The following is a 16,001-nucleotide window of genomic DNA, read 5'->3' as shown; positions in this document are numbered from 1 at the left end:
ACATATACATATACATATACATATACATATACATATACATATACATATACATATACATATGGAAGTTTATATATATATAAACTTCCACCCATTTGGGAAACCATTCCAGGGTCATCAAGAAACCCCAGAAAGGCTGCCGCAGATATTCAAGAAAGGAACCTGGCTAAAGCACATAAGTTTAAGCTAGTTATGGCTTCAACGTGTGCTTTGAATTCTCTTTAATGCTTTCTGGTACAGATAGGCTTTTAAAGACTACCTGCTAGTTTTGCCAATCCCCATTTGTGGGCCAGGCAAGCCCCCAGTTTGTAGTGTGGACTTCTAATCTGGCACACCTGGTTCAATTCTGCACTCCCCCACGTGGCCAGCTGGGTGACCTTGGGCTTGCCACAGTGCTGATAAAACTGTTCTGAACGAGCAATGATATCAGGGCTCTCTTAGCCTCACCTACCTCACAGGGTGTCTGTTGTGGGGAGAGGAAAGGGAAGGCAACTGTAAACCACTTTGAGCCTCCTTTGGGTAAAGAAAAGCGACATTCTTCTTCTTTTTCCTGTTTTAAAGCTATAAGAAACTGGTGAAATATTACCCAGAACTGGTGAGAGATGTTGGTGAAGTTGGGGGGTAACACCCTGGTTTGGGGGCAAAACTCTACGGTTAGAAGCTAATTCTACCCTGGAGCTTTTGCCCACAAACCAGGGTATCATTCCCAACATCAGCAATATACTATGTCACTTCCAGGTGACACAGCGACATCACATTTACTCATGTGCAGCTATTTTTCTCTGTGTTGTCCTTCTTTCTCTCCCTCTCAATGCCATTGGCCTTACTGTCTTCACCAGTTATCTCTGGAGGTTGTCCACCAAGGTGACCAGCACCATTTCCACACTTTAGCGAGGCCAGAAGTCAGACTGGAATGGATCCAGGACTGACGTTTCCTCTAGGCATGTTAGCAATTAGTCTACAGTTGTCTTTCTCAGCTATCTTCCCCAGAAACATCGGTGGTTGGCCAGGTCCTGTGGGTCCAAAAATGGTATTTTCAGCAGTAGCCAGACCACTGCCTCTTTCAGCCCTTCCAGGAAATCTCCCATTGAGAGGGAGAGGTTGATAATCTCCTGGAGAGAACTTCTATCCTCTCCTCTCTTATTTTAGGAAACCATGAGAGGCAGGGGTCTAGTGGGGACATTGACCGATTATGCATGGCAGAAGCCATGCAGGGCTGCGGCTGGGTTCTTGAGTTGGGGTGGCATTCCCCACTGTTTCCCACATGCACGGGGGAGGGAATCCCCTGGCATATGTGGACAGCTCTCTTGTGGTGCGTGTGTGCACACAACACCAAAGCTAGAAACCCAGTGTGCTGCCTGGCAGTGGCAGAAGGCAGGAGTGGGGTGCATGGGGCCCCCCACCAGATGATGGCAGGGGAGTGGCTACTGCTCTTCCACCAAGATGGGAGTGGGGGAATGCCACAGCCAGCCCTGCGGTTCCATGGAGCTGACAGGGATATGTGGGAGGTTGGGGGTGGAGCACTGTCCTGACCTAGCCCCCGATAGCATCTGCGGCATCTCAGGGAATGTGGAAGAATGTGTGTTCCCTTACCACGGGCCATCCAAGGGCCTGAGTCGGGCCAGGGCTGAGGTTGAATTTATTTATTTGTTTGTTTATTTATTTTGCGATTTATATACTACCACTCATGAGGGTTCATCTCATGGCTGTTCACAAATTCCGATAAAATACAATAAAATCCCTATAAAACCCCAACAACTTAAAAAGCAACGACAACAAACTACAGATGGCAGTACTTAAAAAATAATGAGCCCCAGATACTTTTATATGCTTTTATGGTCTTTTCTAAACCAATTAATGATATATCCATGATCTTCAGTACCATAACTATGGCATGATATATTGATCTTCATCCACTATAAACCAGCACCGTTCCATTAATAGCAATGTGCTACTTTTCAGACAATGGAACGTCTGGCTCTATAACCAACTTCACTTTTCATTTTAGCAGGTTGATTGCTATCCTTGCATTTCAAACTGGCCTTAATTTATTTTTGATAGTTGATGTATAGTATATTATGATGAGGTGCTGGAATTGACTTCTTAGCAAATTGACATAAAAGGAGGGGAATGCACAATGCAAGAGGAAGAAATGCATTGGCTTCTGTAGAGGACTCGGTTTATTCTTGTCTTTACACTTCATTGCTTAGGGCTACCTCAGCGATGAGATTTCTAAGATGTCTTGTTTGCTTTCATCAGATGGAAGTAATATAGAATTATGTAAATCAACTTTACATGAAGTAAAAAATCATGGACCAGTCAATAATGTTTATGCATTAAGAAAGGGCATCTTCTCCTGGAAGAAATAACACAGGGAGCCGATCATAAGCAAACATTTCTAAACAGACACAGGGCTGGTCCCTGCAGCATAATATATTATCATATTTCCACATAATTAGTTTGTTTTCCACTTGAAATCAGAAAACGATTCGACATTGCAGCCTGCGCCTCAGGATGGTACATACAGTAGAATTCTCGTGTGCGGGTTCATATGTTGAATAATTAGCAAGAATTAATCTGTTGAAATTAAAGTTTGGAATATTATAGAACTCATGAATAGTGTATGGGACAATCAAGTAAATTAAACCAGAAACAGAATTTAAGAAGCTAGACAATAGCAGATGACTGCTGGCAATCTGTTTTTTAATCAGAGAATTTACAAGCCAGAGGGTTTAAATATGGTTATTGACTTTGCAAAAATATTATACAAAACTCTTTGCAGGAACAATAAAGGATGACTTTGCTAGGTAAGCATAATTTTCTTTTAAATTTTGGAAAGAGATTCAATAATATTCTTTCAGTGGGGAGCCTTCAGCATTCTTCAACAAAAAGGAAGCAGAAGAGTGTAGTTTGAAAACAAATATGTTCCAGCTAACTAACAATACGGATAGAGGGTAATCCAACTCTGCCATTTAAATATATATTCCTGAAGCCATGTGTGCTATGTATGTGGTTTACTTGTATAAGCTCCTTCCCAACTGCCTTTTAAAATACATGCTGATTTTACATGACCAACCACTAAAAAATGTATTTACTTTCTTGTGTTTTATTGAATAGAATCCTTCAAGGGGGGGAACCTACTCAAAATAGCTTGGTGTTCCTTAATGCTCAAATTAATGACAGAATTATCAGAAAAGAGTATTTTTCTTTGACAGAAAAGGCTTCAAGTCTGAGCTCAGACTTGACTTCCAGGAATCTTTATGATTCTGTTACAGTTAAAGTTGTTTCCAAATCTGTTTTTTTAATGGTGTTACAGTTAGCTGAACCCTCTCTCTTGAAAATGAATGAATGGAGCTGGTCCAGTATATTGGCTGTAGACCAGTCTTTAAAATACAGCAGAACAATGAACACCCGGATTCACAGCCAGCTGGTATCATGCTTGGGCAGTGAGGGTGTCAAAATATTAGTGACTTTTTTCATTTGTCAAACTCATTGCCAATATGGGAAAAGCTTGGGCAGCTTGCAAATGCAAAGCTTGCACTGATGTCATTTGGATAGCTTGCCTTTAAAATGTGTGCTTGCTATCCTTATTTTACACAATGTCCTCAGTCTGGGGACAGGGAAGGCAAATAAAACATCTTTTACTTAGAAGACAAAAGTGGTTATTGATTTATTGTCAAACATGAACACTTAATTTATTACAGTGGTTCTGTTTGCCCTACAGTAAAAATGGATCCATCAGCATTCTTGTTCTTAATTTTCTGGGGTCTAGTAAGTCAACCATTCAATCCATCCTAGAACTTAGTATGCAAGGTCACGGGGTGAAAGTAAATATATCTATACAAAATGTAGATGGGGAAAGGGAGCAGAGCACAGAGAGAAATGTTTGCCTGTATTTCAGCTACAAGAGGGACAATAAACATATGTTCGTAGTGTCTGACACTCTTTCTGCTCCAATAAGTTCTAAAATTGTATGTTTTTTCCTTTAAACAAGAAATGTTGTTGGCATTTGGAGCATGTTGGAAATATTTTCTTCTCTTCCCATTTCAGACAAAGAAGCAGAATGACTGCATGATAAAATTAGAGTTGGAATACATTAATAAGAATAGTATAGTATAGTATTTAACAGATGAATCTGATTATACCTTGTAAAATAAAAAGTGAGGATACTACTGAAATTGATGCCGCGGGGGGGGGGATAATTTGTGTTTATGCCTATGTAGCATCAGGAAAATCTGTATCGTAACTAGGGGTGTGTTCTGAAAAAAAAAATGCTATAATTTAGGATCCAGAATTTTTAGAGGGGGCTTTTACCATGATCTCTAGTTCTTGGGTAGGACATTACTGATTCAGGATTTGTATCCATTTTTTTTAATGGTACGTGGGGAGGTCCAGATTTTGGAACTATTCTTTTAATGAGGAACCAATGTGAGGGCTTGGGGCAGCTGCTTTTAAAAGGTGATGGCACTACTTTTGCACAGAACATAATCCTCCTTCTAATCTAAGCCCCTCCTAAATTTTAAGCAAAACAGACAAAGGGGGTGCTTTTAGGCAGAGGCACACTTCTCTCCACTGATTCCTGTGGGGCGGGGAAAGGACACCAGTATCAGCATTTAAAATTAAAATCCTGACACCATCATTTTTTACATAATTTTACAGTGGTGTAAACTGCATGGAGCTTTTGTTCCAATCCCAGGTCGATTCAGATCCTGCGCTCTACACAGAATGTGATTTCCGTTTTGATTTTGGGCAATTTAAATTTTCCTTCTGCAGCAAGAAGGATTGATCCGGAGTGACCCTACCTTTATTGTGCCATATCTGAGACTGCTGTTAATCCTGAATAAAGAAAGCTCCGTGGTAGAGAACCTCTGATAGGCCACACTTGGTCATGTGACCAGCTTGCCTTAAAGGAAAAGCCCGTAATTTCTCTCAACTTCTGTCGGTCCTGGATTTTTTCTCCCTTCTCTGCCTTTTTCGATCCCTTCCCCCTCCTCCAAGAAAAGAAAGAGGCTCCCTGCTTGGCTCCTCTCCCCCCCCCCCTTCAAGAAAAGAAAGAAAGAGGCTTGGCTCCCCCCCCCCCTTCTGAACTACCCTAACCACGTGCAGAACACTTTCCTGTTTCAATGGGGAGGGGGGGAGAGGAAGACCAGAGTTCAAATCAATCTGAATTCAACAGGATTGACAATGGAATAAACAAAGTGCAGACTCTGCCAGTGAATGACAATTTTTGTTAAACACTTTTGTATTTACACTGGGCATCCACTGTAGAGGTACTTTCATAAGTAATTAATACTATTACTATATGAACAGTTTTTAGAGGAGGAGGTGGCGGCAAGAGCAAGGGCCTGAGGTGTGGGAGTGTCCCAGGGCTAACTTACATGTTTATTTGTCTCCAGGCTTACCACTTTGATCACAATCAAACATACAGTTTAGAAAACCTTGAAGCTAATTTTGTTCATGGACAGCATTAGTTGAAGAGGGGACTGTTGATTCCCCTGAACCTTTTCCCTGATCATAAATAACACCTGAGAAGTTTTTCACATAAATGTGGAGCTATACATGGAATAGTCTGGGAACTCTCAACTCAGCATAGGTTCTTCCAATGAAATGACTTCCTTGGGACTTGTGTTCAAAGGCGATTGGCTGAGAGAACTCACCTTATGATTCCCTGAAAGTATCTGACTGGAAGGGAGAAATATCACTGCCCAGAAAATTTGGAGGATCAAAGTAAAACAATGCACTCTGCGCAATGCTGACAGTAAGCACCTGTACACAAAAAACAACATGGATTTTTCATGGCATTTTTTTTAACTCCTGAGAATTCTACATTTATGTAACCAAATGATGATAATACTCTTTTTTTTAATTTCCTGTTCAGATACATCCTTATTTTGATTTTGCTTCTTCTTTTGCTAATGGAACCTGTGTACTTTTTGTGCTATTCTGTTTTCATGCTATTTTTTCTTGTTAAATGTATGCATTTTTCAGTGCTAATTGTTCATCAATACATCCTAATTACACATTAAACATATATAATATATATACTATAAATGCATATGAAAGGCTTAAATTGTATATATACATATTGTGTAGAAATGCACAAAAGAAACAACCCATTGGTGCCAGCAATTAAAATTAGCAGAGGTAAACCATTCACAATGACAGCATAGGGAGCCGTAAAGAAAATGAAAAGACTATATTCATCCATTTCTATTGAAAAGTGCTGCCTTATCCTCAACATATGGCATCTGCATGTGATAGGACTGATAAGGGGGGGAACGAATATGCAGATGTAGCAATATCCTTTTCTTGATGGCAATGTTTCTGGAGTTAAATTTATGCTGGTGAGAGTCTACCAAAGGAAAGATGAGACCAAGTAGGGTATGGGGGAGAAGTGTATTTTATAATCTTAAACTTACTCAAAAGTCAGTCCTCTCCTAATTACTCTTTTGTGCTGCATGAAAAACAATTCTAGAACCAACACAGACTCTTAGGAATAGTCATCAGTGAGGATGTAGGATTGCCACTATGGTTCCTGAAATTTGGCATAATGAAAATAACATAATATCATTAGCCTCTATAAAGCATCTTTTTGGAAATTGTATCCTCAACTATAACTGGATCAATGAATGACTCAAGGATGCATGTTTTCATGCTACCCTCTCTCTGATTGACTCATTGATGGCAGTTGGAAGCTCGAAGGAAGCAAGCTCACAAGTGGAACTGAAGGACAAAATTTGAGTCCAGTGGCATTTTAAGGCCAATAAAGTTTTATTCAAGGTATAAGTTTTGGGGCCTTAAAGGTGCCACTCGACTCAAACGTAATTCTGTTGCTTCAGACCAAAACCTGACTCTAAGTAGAACTGAATTCAGGCATGATGAACAAATGATTGGTTGCATCTTGCTTTCCCTCTGATCATTAATTGAGATTAGCATCTCTCTCAACCTTATCTTGGCCTAGAAACCACCCAGGGTAGAGCAGCAATTGGATGATCATAGTTGCAAACAGTAAATTGGAATCCATCCATCCATCATCTGATAACCCAGGGCCTGGTCTAGGCGTTTTGGGATCGTTTGCCTAGTGTGTAGTACCCAAACAGAGTGACCACTTGACTGGAAAACCTTTTAATAATTTTATTCAACTGCAGTAGAACAAAATGACACAGGGGGGTTGTCCCAAAAAAGCCAGTGTGTCGAACAATAGAGATACATGAGATTAAATAACTTTCCATTGGAGGTGGGTAAAGGTGATGCCCTTAAGGATCAAACTAACAACCTAAAATCTCTACCCTTTGCACATCCCACCTGGACCACCCATTGCCAATTTGCAAAGTCACCGGAAAGACCCAAAAAGGCAATGTTCCGTTCTCCTCAGCCTTCCGCCCAACCCCAATGGTTTAATATCAACAATTCTAGTAGCTTCCACTGGCCTTGGGAGTAGGCCAGCCTGGTTCATAAACATTGGCACTATTTGGCAATATTTCAAGAGATGGCTAAGTACATCCTCCTCACGCCAGAAGCTAAGTTACAGAGCCAAGATACAGAGACAAAACATTACAGGACTTTGCATTGTCACAAACAATGTTTAACCATTGAATGGACACCTTAAGAAGTTACAGCATTCTCATAACACAATAAAAGTAAAAAGTAAATTACAGCGCTTAATAGTAAAATAAATTGCAAAGTTCAACCCCTGCTCCATCATGTCTGTCTGTCTGTCTGTCTGTCTGTCTGTCTGTCTGTCTATCTATCTATCTATCTATCTATCTATCTATCTATCTATCTATCTATCTATCTATCTATCTATCTATCTATCTATCTATCTATCTATCTATCTGACAGCTCTCCAGAGAACTGCTCAAGGGGGCTTACTAAGTAAAAACACATCATGAAAAACCATAAAAACAGTTTTAACAATAGAAAAACAAAATCAGTATTAAAAGCCAAATCAGAGAATAAAATCAGCATAAACAATAAGTAGTTTAGAAGGCTAGAAGCAGGCTGTAAAAATCAATGATAAAAGATTACTTAAAACCCTGGTGATAAAAAGTAAAATTTCTGTAGTAAAGCTAAATAGTGTTGCACAGTTTATGCTATAAACTATTTTAAATACTTTTCCTTTTCCATTATTTTATCTTCAGCTCCTTACAACTGAAAATGCTCTTCCTAAACAAAGTAGTTAAATTCCTAATATTTCCTTCAAAATGCTTTTCATTTCATATCTTTCTTGATGGAAAGTAAAGAGTGTGCCAAGTGCCACTGACCTTAACTCTCCTAAATCAAAAATATCTGATGTGATATCTAGAAATCTTTGATGTGTAGATATGCTAATCAGTTAAGAAATGTCAAATTTGCATATATTTCAAGTGACCCAACAATATTTACCTTAGAGCAAAGTTTCATATTTTTCTGACAATTGTAGCATTGAACAAGTGACTCATTTAGCATATTTAAATAGCATTATGTCACAGAGATTTACCAAAGAGTTGTTTGAAAGCATCAAAAAGATGAACATCACTGTCTGAAATTAACAACAAGCCTAATTTGATTTGACAAATGATGTTGATTTCAATAGGGTCACTAGCTGTGGAAGAGGCTGAGGACAAAATAGTGCCTTGAAGCCTTGATAAAACTGAATATTTAAACAGTTCATTATGCAAATTTGCCCTCTACCTGTCAGTACTGAAGAAAAGATAGGATAGAGTACTAGAAAACAAGGAACACTTTATTGGTACCTGTCATCTTTATTATGTTAGCCTTCTTTCTTTCTTTCTTTCTTTCTTTCTTTCTTTCTTTCTTTCTTTCTTTCTTTCTTTCTTTCTTTCTTTCTTTCTTTCTTTCTTTCTTTCTTTCTTTCGCCATGACAAAGAAGCCATAATAAAATTTGATTCTTGCTTACAGCTAAAGTGCAGAAAAGTATCAGGGAGCTAGCAACCTGCATTAGGTTTAAAAAAACAGTGCATCTGCTACTTTTTTGTATAATGACAAATTCTGCAGTGTTTGGAAGATGAGCTTGGTTGACATCCATTAGGTTTTATGCATGGCCAAGAGTGACTCCACAATACATACAGACTGCTGAGATAAACACAATTCCATGTGAGGTCTAATACAGTGGAAAGTGATTAATCAGCATCCTAACTTGTCATATATATCAGTGGTCCCCAACCTTTTTATAACTGGGAACCAATTAACGCTTGAAAATTTTAGTGAGGCCCAGTGGAGGGTAGTGTTTTGCTGAGGGATGTTGCCACTGCCGCCTGAGTCCCTGCTCCACTTGCTTTCCCACGGGTGCCCCTGACTTCCCACTGCCCACTGGGGGGGGGCACTGCCAGCAGCAGCTGCACAGTGCCACATTGAAGGGGAGCCCCAGCCATGGCAGCCACTGGAGAGCACCAAAGGTGAGCCAGCGGCAGAGTAGCAGGGCAGCCCCCAAGGCAGCAGCCAGGGAGTAGGACGAGGAGGAGCTGTGGCCCAGTACTGACTGATCCACAGACCAGTACCAGTTCCCAGACTGGGGGTTGGGGACCACTGATATATATCACTAGTTGGAACTACAAGGGACAAGGTAAAGCTGGAAAATTCTGTAGATGTATTGTGTTAAATAAATGTCCTTTGGTATTCTTTCAAAGGCTGACTCTGACAGGGAATTAGACCTACTTAATAGATTTGAGTAGGATGCTTAGGTAAAAGGTAAAGGTAAAGGTATCCCCTGTGCAAACACAGAGTCATGTCTGACCCTTGGAGTGATGCCCTCTAGCGTTTTCTTGGCAGACTCAATACAGGATGGATTGCCATTCCCGTCCCCATTCATTACCATTTTACCCCCAGCAAGGTGGGTACTCATTTTACCGACTTCAGAAGGATGGAAGGCTAAGTCACCCTTGAGCCGGCTGCTGGGATTGAACTCCCAGCCTCATGGTCAGAACTTCAGACAGCATGTCAGCTGCCTTACCACCCTGCATTACAAGAGGCTTAGGAGTGTTGGGATAGAGGATCATTAGGGGATCATTAGGGCATGTTCAGAGGATCATTAGGGCATGTTATACCAATTCTATGGGGTCATTAATTTTAGTTTCCATGCCTAGAGGGGAGCAAATTTTTCCATTTCCTCCTTCCTTCACAGACCTCTGACTCCCCAAGATGCTGTTTCTTGGGATCCCAAGCTTTTAAAGAGGCAGGACTTTAATGGGAAGACAGAGTTGTGGTTCACTAATGGAAATCCTAGATAGGGGATCCTTTCTATCCACTGACTGAAATTACGCATCACTTCACAGTCCTATGAAGGTTATCCAGAACAATATATGTACTAGAAATTAAGCCCGCTGTCCTTCAAATACAGCGGGCGCTTGCTGTGTGAATGTGGGTGTTGGGGCAGCTGTAGGGGTCGGGATGGGTGCGGGTGGAGCAGAGGCTGGGCTTGGGGCTGTAGGTGGGCTCCGTGGGCTCATGGCAGCACGTACCATAGGTGTGTCAGCGGGGCGGGGCAGGGCAGGGGGCCGGGCTTGGTGGCTAGGAAGCACGCACGTGCGGGGCTCCACTCATGCGTGTTTCAGTCTCAGTAAGAGGCTTCGTGCGTGCGGGTCGCTCGGGCGGCAGGCGGACGTGGCAGAGATGGGCCATGGAGTAGAGGGGTGAGTGCATCTGGACTGAAGGGAGGTGGGTGGCGCGTGTCAGCGAGGCATGGGGATGAGTGGGGGAGGGTGTCCGGACTGGGGACCCGGGTGGTTGAGGGTGGTAGTGTGTTTGGTGTGGAGTCCAGGCGTCGGGCAGGCTTACCGTGGGGATGGGTCGAGGTCTCGTTGTTGTTGACGGCGCGTCCTGACGGCTCCCGGCAGGCGGGTGTCGGCGGTTGTGGCGGGGCGAGCAGGAAGCACGGCGTGTGGAGGATGGCTATAGGGGGAGGCTCGCGCAGGTCCCGCGGCCATCGTTGGCGAGTCTCCGCGTTAGGTGGTGCGGTCAAGGCGCGAGGGGCGGCCCTGCTTCTTTGGCGGGCAGGCTCTGCGCAGGGAAGGGAGATGCTCCAGTGTCGTCCCTGCTCCTTTCCTGGCGGCGAAGCATCTGGGCAGCCAGTCCAGGGTGGGCCATGTGGCCAATAGGGAGGCGCGCTACGCACACCTCCCAATTGGCCACTTGGACCTCGAGTGGCACTCGGAGGGGCCCAATCAGGAGCCGCTTTGCAGCTCCTGATTGGACCCCTCTGAGTTTCTATCCCGGACGGGTCCCGCCCTAACTCCTCCCCAGGAGCCCTTACTCTTTTATTTAATCCGCTCCACAGGAGCGGATTAAAGATGGCTATGTGGAAATGGCTCATATAAAAAAAAACATTTCTAAATCATAATAACAGAGATCCACCTAAAGCAATGGAACTTACTCCATAGATTGTGGAGTGACATATTTACAATTACTATAGACATATTTACAATTACTATCAACCAAAACAGTCACATTTATTTCTAATGAGTAGCCATGTTAGTCTGAAGAAACACAATAAAATCAGAGGCCAGGTGCACCTTTAAGACCAACAAAGATTTATTCAGGGCATGAGCTTTCAAATGCAAGTCTGACTAAGAGTGCTTGTGCTCGAAAGCTCACACCTTTCTTAAATCTTTGTTGGTCTTAAAGGTGCTACTGGACACTGATTTTATTCTACATTTATTTCAAATACTGTCCTGAGGCCTGGGACCAATGTGTCACCTGAATGAGGAGGAAGAACTGAAGAAACTACAGAAGAACCAACAATACTGATGGATGTATAAATTTTCATGAATATTATTCTAGGGACTGGCTCTTCAAAATGTATATAGTGTAAGAATATTTTCCTCTTTTTGGAACACACTGGAATAAAACCTAGATGGGATTAGACATTGGCATGGACATTTATCATAAACCAAAGTGAATAGGCTATTAATTTTAAAAGCATATAAAAACAGAATGAGCTGAGTGTTTAACGAAATTGCAAACATTATTCAATTATGACAACATATTAGATGGGCAGCTCTCAAAAACTTGAGATATTGGATATAACATTGAAACAGAAGGGGAATGCATGAGTAGAATAGGGTGGTAGCCAGATGGAGCCCAAGTGCTGGGAGGCAGTTCTAGTTTAAACTACAGTCCTGAATATGATGAACAGTTGTTTCAATAGTCTATGAGACATGTCTTAATAAACCTCAGATTACTTGTAGTAAAAGTAACCAGTAAGTTACATAGTTTTATTTATTTTATTACTTGAATTTATATACCGCCGTTCCCATTCAGGCTCACAGTGGTTTACACAATAAAAGAATAAAATACAATAAAACCCCTTAAATATCCCAATTACATTATTAAAATTATTAAGACTAAAAGATGGTGGAAAAACTAATAAATCAATTTATCCCCTCAACCAGCCAGGCCACAGTCTTGCTATCCTACTGATGAGACTGGGAACAGATGGACACAATGGAGATGGGGGGGATCCCAAATTGAATGGTGGGAACCCGCCCTGGCCTCAACCATATGCCTGGCGGAAGAGCTCCGTTTTACAGGGCCTGTGGAAAGTTGACAACTCTGGCAGGGCCCTAAGCTCTTCTGGGAGCTCATTCCACCAGGTTGGGGCCAGGACCGAAAAGGTCCCTGAGGGGTCGGGACTACCAGTAAGTTCATACCCGCAGAGACTACCAGTAAGTTCATACCTGTACATATTTAGGTATTTATTATTTGGATCCACATTAAGTAAAATTTCAACTTGTCTTGTTACTACCATTTTTCCCCATGTGATGTCTTCAGTCATCAAGGCTCTTAATACACCATGGTGTTAAAAAAAAACCCTTCAATTTATCCTAATATTTAATTATTTGAATGTTTGGATACATTCATTTTACCCACAGAGGTCTGTCCTAATGATACGTCTCTAGTGTTAAATGTTATGCCATATATTTCAAAATAGGCTATAGAAATAAATGTTTTCATTCCAAAACATTGTATTGAAATTTGACAGAATTATCCTAAGCATGGCTTGAGAAACAAGGTGCAATGAATATCAAGGTCATGGCCATCAGTTGGTCAAGGCACACTCAAAGACTGAACCAGAAAACATATCTTTCTTCAAGGCTTTTTATTTGTATGTGTTCATGTGTACTGGTAGATGCCATGAAGGTATATCAGCACTTCTTCCTGACTGGCCTCTTTGTGAAGAGAAGGCAGCAAGTGGGACTGCAGAGAAGGTATGACAGAGTATATAATCTATCCTGTGGCAAGAGTGGGTGAGGGCCTTCGGTATGGGCAGTAGTGGCCGCATCAGCAGGTTCTGTGCCTTCCCAGCACCTCAAGGGTTTTCAATGGTCATACCTAAAAAAGCATCCAGCAGCTCAGTTCATCGCACAAAGAGCATTAACATTGGACTGTGGACTTGGGGGAGAAATAATAATAATAGAAGAAGAAAAAGAGTTGGTTTTTATACCTGCTTTAAACTAAACCAAAGGAGTCTCAAAGCAGCTTACAATCGCCTTCTCTTCCTCTACCCACAACAGACACCCAGTGAGGTAGGTGGTGGTTGAGAGAGCCCTGATACTACTGTTGTGTGAGAATAGCATTATCAGGACTGTAATGAGTCCAAGGTCACCCAGCTGGCTGCATGTGGAGGAATGGGAAATCAAACCCGGCTCACCCGATTAGAAGCCATTACTGTTAAGCCCTCTATCAAGCTGAATAAAATGGATTTTAGATTTGCACTGGTTGGGGGTCATTAATGGCCACTCAGGAGTAATCAAAACCGTGTGAGGAACCGCAGTCATGTTAGCATAAGCACACCCACCACAATTTGGACCAATCTGGAAATGCAACATGACATTTCCAGTCCCCTGAAACAAATAATTCACATATTATGATGTGGTGCAGAGATTTTACTCCCAACACCCAGGGGAATACTACAAAGAAAAGGATTCCATGCAGAGCTCTCAGCAGTAATCAATTTCAAGTTTACCACTGCCGAAATCTGTAGAAAACTTTGAGAGCAGAAAGGGCCTTAGATAAATATTGAAACACTCATAATATTGGTTCAACATCGTAACACTACGTAGAAAATTTAATTTCTGCTGATATAACAATTCTAAAAATGCTTTACAGACAAAATGTGTTGGGTCCCACATTTCCGGCAGAAAGGTGGACATATGTTAGAATAGCACAAAATAAAAGAAAGTGAACAGAAGAACCAGGAAAGAAACTTTTTTTATAAAGACAATGAAGTGGAGCCAATGTGGATTACTGGTGAATTCAGAGGTTCAAGATAGATTCTTACCTCTCTGATTATTTTAAGAAAGTACAGTGCTATTGGTTATCATAATGCACCTTCCATAGCTGCAGCAAGATGATCTTTTTTAACTCTTCTCACTCTATTATTAAAATGAATGCTACAAAAGTTATGGAAAACTAAGCCTTAGCAATAAGGCATTTCAATATCAAAAACAGTGAATATATGCAGTAACTCTGTGTATATCCATTTTCTCAGACTCTCATAGTAAAATAGCATCAAAACTCTTCCAGCTGTTTTCAAGTTGGTCAAGCATGACCTAAACCTACAGGCAAAGATCCACTGAGTATTTACTGCATTAGAAGTGTTGCCAGTTTCCCCCCTCTTTTTCTGACATTAGTAAGCAGATCAGCCAAGACAACCTTAGCCTGCCAGTGAGTTTAACAAGTGTCAATGATGTTTGGCCTTCCATAGAAGTTCTTGACTTTTTCATGAATAATCATGGTTGTCAAAACCTGGGAGTCCTGCAGAGTAAATTTGATGCAAATATTTTGCCTGTTTGCCATACACACACACACACACACACACACAAACAAACTCTATCTGATTATATGAAACAACAAAACGTTGACTTCTACTAATTTTATGTATTTAAATTAAGTTAATTACAGTACATGACTGCTTGTTTCAATAAGCTGACAATTTTGAGAGCAGATTTCGCTAGGCATCTGCCTTTCCAGGAGATCCAGCCTGGCTCCAAATTTAAGCAGTGCTTCCATCAGCCTTACTTATCACCATCTGCTTAACCACATATGCAGAGAAGTGGCAGACCTCTCTCCTGATGTGCCACAAGGCTCCTACCACATTCAAAAGATGCCACTCAGCACAGAGGGGGTGCCTTCATAGAGCACAGAAATGCCCTGCATGTGATACCCTATTATGAATTCCCTTCCTATTGTATCAGATATTTTATACTTGTTGATTAATCCTAACTATCCTGAGCAAGCCTCCCTAGTCCTGCCAACTTGTAGTAGTCTAACCAGTTTTAATCAGGCCTATTTAAGGAGAAATGCCCTGTCCACATAGCATGGAGCAAACAAAAAAAATTGTCCTGTATCTATCTGGCAAGACACACACCCAAATTCCTGCTCTGCTGTACAAAATCAATGAACTAATCTCATGCTGTATGAGGGATGGTTGGTAGTCAGCCAGAGAAAAATGCTGGAGGAGAAAGGGTGCAGCTGATTTTTTTAAAGCCTACTGCCCACCTCTGATTGGCTGAACAGATTCTCAGTGAACCAATTGCATTACATGACATATTTGAAGTTGCAAGTAGATTCATAGTATGACCTGCTGTGACTAGCTGTTATTTTAAAATCTTATCAGCAGGTACCTAGTCTTTATCTTAGGTCTATCCAGAAATGAGCCATTTCCATTATCCACATTATCCAAAAGAGAGCCAGTTTGGTGTAGTGGTTAGGAGTGCGGACTTCTAATCTGGCATGCCGGGTTCGATTCTGAGCTCCCCCACTTGCAACCAGCTGGGTGACTTTGGGCTCCCCACGGCACTGATAAAATTGTACTGACCGAGCAGTAATATCAGGGCTCTCTCAGTCTCACTCACCCCACAGGGTGTCTGTTGTGGGGAGAGGAATGGGAAGGCGACTGTAAGCCGCTTTGAGCCTCCTTCAGGTAGGGAGAAGCAGCATATTCAGGTAGGGAGAAGCATTCTTCTTCTTCTTCTTCTTCCTCTTCTTCCTCTTCCTCTTCCTCT

General features: G+C 41.6%; 1 long non-coding RNA gene across 2 annotated transcripts in view; it reads right to left on the bottom strand.

Annotated features, from left to right (window-relative positions):
• Positions 1 to 8,826: 8,826 nt before the first annotated feature.
• Positions 8,827 to 16,001, bottom strand: part of LOC143835604 (uncharacterized) — a 142,569-nt gene continuing 135,394 nt past the window's right edge. Inside the window, exons 6-7 of one of the 2 annotated variants that reach the window (XR_013230240.1) lie at positions 10,774 to 10,995; positions 8,827 to 8,932 (exon numbers count right to left, since the gene is read on the bottom strand). This is a non-coding gene — a long non-coding RNA (uncharacterized LOC143835604). Of the gene's footprint in view, positions 8,933 to 10,773; positions 10,996 to 13,195; positions 13,327 to 16,001 lie in introns of those variants that run through there. The other variant, XR_013230241.1, reaches the window with a different exon arrangement.

The sequence above is a fragment of the Paroedura picta genome, chromosome 4 (assembly GCF_049243985.1).
Source record: "Paroedura picta isolate Pp20150507F chromosome 4, Ppicta_v3.0, whole genome shotgun sequence".
Classification (NCBI taxonomy): Eukaryota; Metazoa; Chordata; class Lepidosauria; order Squamata; family Gekkonidae; genus Paroedura; species Paroedura picta.
The sequence above is the reverse complement of the archived record's forward strand: the minus strand, read 5'-3'. Positions and strand labels throughout refer to the sequence as shown.